Raw genomic sequence first — 4024 nt, 5'->3', positions numbered from 1 at the left:
GCCGAGCGCGGCGGCGGGGATTTGTCCGGCGCCGGGCGGACACGTCCGGCGGCGCGGAGGCGATTTGCTAGGGTTTTTGCACCGCGAATATTTCGGAGGGGAAGGTGTATATATAGGCATAGGGAGCTAGGAGACTCCAAATGGAGCACGGTTTTCTCCCACACGATCGTGATCGAACGACCTAGAGCATGGAAGTGACTTAGATGGGTTTTGGGCTGTTTGGAGGGGTTTTTTTGCTGCAACACACAAAAGGAATTTGCGGTTACTCGGTTAACCGTTGGAGCATCAAACGACCTCCAAATGGCACGAAACTTGACAGGTGGTCTACCGGTGGTATACCAAGGCCACTTGGCAAGACTCGGTCCATTCCGAGAACGTTTAACACCCGCTCATGAAAAAAACAAGAGGGGTGCGCCGGAGGAGGTGGGAGTGCCAGATTGCAAAACGGACAACGGGAAAAATGCTCGGATGCATGAGACGAACACGTATGCAAAATGAGATGCACATGATGACATGATATGAGATGCATGACATGAACAAAATGCAACACGGAAAAAACAAAACCCGACCACGAAGGGAATATCATAACACATAGCCGAAAATGGCAAGAGTTGGAGTTACAAATATGGAAAGTTACATCCGGGGTGTTACAACACTCCACCACTACGAGATGATCTCGTCCCGAGATCTAGGACTGAAAGAACTCCGGATATTCGGAACGGAGATGGTCCTCGCGTTCCCAGGTGGCTTCTCGGTCGGAATGATGCGACCACTTCACTTTCAGGAATTTGATAGACTTGTTGCGAGTCTTGCGCTCAGTTTCTTCAAGAATAGCAACGGGGTGCTCATGATAAGACATGTCTTCTTGGAGGTCAATCTCTTCGAAGTTGATGGTGCGCTCAGGCGTCTTGAAGCACTTGCGAAGCTGTGACACGTGGAACACATCGTGCACGTTCGCGAAGTTGGAAGGAAGCTCAAGTTGATAGGCGAGGTCGCCTCTTTTGCAATGATCTTGAAAGGACCCACGTATCTAGGGGCAAGCTTCCCTTTGATACCGAAGCGACGAGTGCCTTTCATTGGAGAGACGCGGAGGTAGACATGGTCTCCGATCTCGAAAGCCACATCACGGTGCTTACTATCATAGTAACTCTTCTGGCGCGATTGCGCGGCTTTGAGATTTTCACGGATGACTTTACACATTTCTTCAGCCTCTGTGATTAAGTCATTGCCAAGAAGTTGGCGTTCACCAGTCTCTGACCAATTGAGAGGAGTACGACACTTTCTGCCATAGAGAATTTCGAATGGAGCCTTGCCCGAACTCGCTTGGAAGCTGTTGTTGTAGGAAAACTTGGCATATGGAAGACAATCTTCCCATTTCATGCCAAAGGAAATGACACAAGCCCTGAGCATATCTTCAAGAATTTGATTTACTCGCTCGACTTGGCCACTAGTTTGAGGATGGAAAGCTGTGCTGAAGCGAATGTTGGTGCCCATGGCCTTCTAAAAGGAGTCCCAGAACTTAGAAGTGAAGATGCTTCCACGATCTGAAGAAATCAATTGTGGAATGCCGTGCAAGGAGACAATCCTGGAGGTGTATAGCTCTGCCAACTGAGCTGCTGTGATAGATTCTTTGATTGGAAGGAAATGAGCCACTTTAGAAAGCTTGTCAATGAGAACGAAGATAGCATCATTTCCGCGCTTGGACTTAGGAAATCCAGTCACGAAGTCCATTTCGATATGGTCAAACTTCCATTCTGGGATAGGAAGAGGTTGGAGGAGACCAGCTGGTCGTTGGTGTTCTGCTTTCACCCTTCGACATACATCACATTCATTCACGAATTGAGCGATTTCTCGCTTCATTCGAGTCCACCAATACGACCACTTGAGGTCATGGTGCATCTTCGTACTTCCAGGATGAATGGAAAGAAGAGAATTGTGTGCCTCGTTCATAGTGACTTTCCTTAGATCACCTTTAGGAACCACAATCCGGTCCTCGAAGAATAAAGTGTCTCTGTCATCAATGCGATAGCACTTGTATTTGGAAAGACCCTTGTCGATACCACGTTTCACCTTCTTCACCATGGTATCCAGGAGTTGCGCCTCACGAATTTGATCTTCCAAAGTAGGAGAGACTATGAGGTTGGCAAGAAAGCCTTGAGGAACAACTTGGAGATTCAGCTTGCGGAAAGCTTCACAAAGATCCGGTTGCAATGGCTTGAGAATTAGGCTGTTGCAATAAGCCTTCTGATCAAAGCATCTGCAATGACATTGGCCTTGCCTGGAGTATATTCAATACTCGGATTGTACTCTTGAATCATTTCGACCCATCGAGTTTGCCTGAGGTTGAGGTTGGGCTAAGTGAAGATGTACTTGAGACTCTTGTGATCGGTGAATATGTCCACTTGTCTTCCCAACAAGAGATGTCTCCATGTTATTAATGCATGGACAACTGCCGCCAACTCAAGATCGTGAGTGGGGTAGTTCTTTTCATTGGGCTTCAACTGATGAGAGGTATAGGCCACAACTTTCTTCTCTTGCATTAACACAGCACCGAGACCTTGAAGAGAAGCATCACAGAAAACTTCGAATGGCTTGGATTCGTCAGGAGGAGTCAAGACAGGAGCTGTGGCGAGTTTGTCTTTGAGAGTGTTGAAAGCAACGTCACACTCAGGAGACCAGACATACTTCACATGCTTCTGGAGGAGGTTGGAAAGAGGCTTTGCAATCTTAGGGAAATTCTCAACGAATCTTCGGCAATAGCTTGCAAGACCAAGAAAACTGCGAAGCTGCTTGACATTCTGAGGAGGTTCCCAATTCACAATTGCAGACACCTTCTCGGGATTAACAGCGATGCCCTTGGCATAGATGATATGACCAAGGTAAAGAACTTCATCAAGCCAAAACTCACATTTGGAAAACTTTGCATAAAATTGATACTCTCTGAGCTTGTCGAGCACCAATCGCAAATGTTTGGCATGATCCTTCTTATTCTTGGAGAAGACTAAGATATCATTGAGATACACCAAGACGAATTCATTGGTATAGGGGTTGAAGATGAAATTCATCATCCGAGAGAATGTTGGAGGAGCATTGAAAAGGCCGAAAGACATGACAGTATATTCATAAGAACCAAAACTTGTTCTGAATGCTGTCTTGGGAATATCTTCTTCACGAATGCGAATCTGATGATAACCCATACGAAGGTCAAGCTTGGAGAATACTTTGGCACCTTTAAGTTGCTCGAATAACTCATTGATGTTGGGAAGTGGATACTTGTTCTTGATTGTCTTCTTGTTAAATGGACAGTAGTCGACACAAAGTCTTTCCGTGCCATCCTTCTTCTGGACAAAAAGAACACCACAACCCCATGGAGATGAACTCGGTATGATCAAACCCAGACGCTCTTGTTCATCGAGCTGTTTCTTCAATTCCTTCAACTCCTTGGGTCCAAGCTTGTATGGACGCTTGCAAACGGGTTCTGTGCCAGGCTCAAGATCGATGACAAACTCAACTGGCCGGTGAGGAGGCATACCCGGAAGCTCTTCTGGAAAGACATCTTGATACTCACAAACGACTGGAATTTGAGAGATGGCATTCAATTCGCCCTTCTCATTGAGAGAAAACAACCGAATGGTTTCATCACGAGCGACATAAATAATCACATCCTCAGAAGAGTGTGTCAGTTGAATTTCCCTGGCAGCACAATCAAGTTGAGCCTTGTGCTTAGAAAGCCAGTTCATCCCGAGAATTAGATCAATATCCGAGTCACCAAGAACCATTGGAGAAGATAAAATTTTATAGTTGCCCATCTTGATAGAAATATCCGGAGCCATCATTTTGGTATTCATGAATAATCCCGGAGAGGAAACCGCTATCGGCTTAGGCAGATCAACAGTATGCAAATTGTTCATGGATGCAAAAGGTCTTGATATGAAAGAAATAGATGCACCAGTATCAAAAAGAACTTTTGCAGGAATATCATTAACTGAGAGATTACCCATTATCACATCAGTAGATTCCTCTG

Source organism: Triticum aestivum, chromosome 3D (genome assembly GCF_018294505.1).
Source record: "Triticum aestivum cultivar Chinese Spring chromosome 3D, IWGSC CS RefSeq v2.1, whole genome shotgun sequence".
Taxonomy (NCBI): domain Eukaryota; kingdom Viridiplantae; phylum Streptophyta; class Magnoliopsida; order Poales; family Poaceae; genus Triticum; species Triticum aestivum.
Note: the sequence above shows the minus strand (reverse complement) of the source record.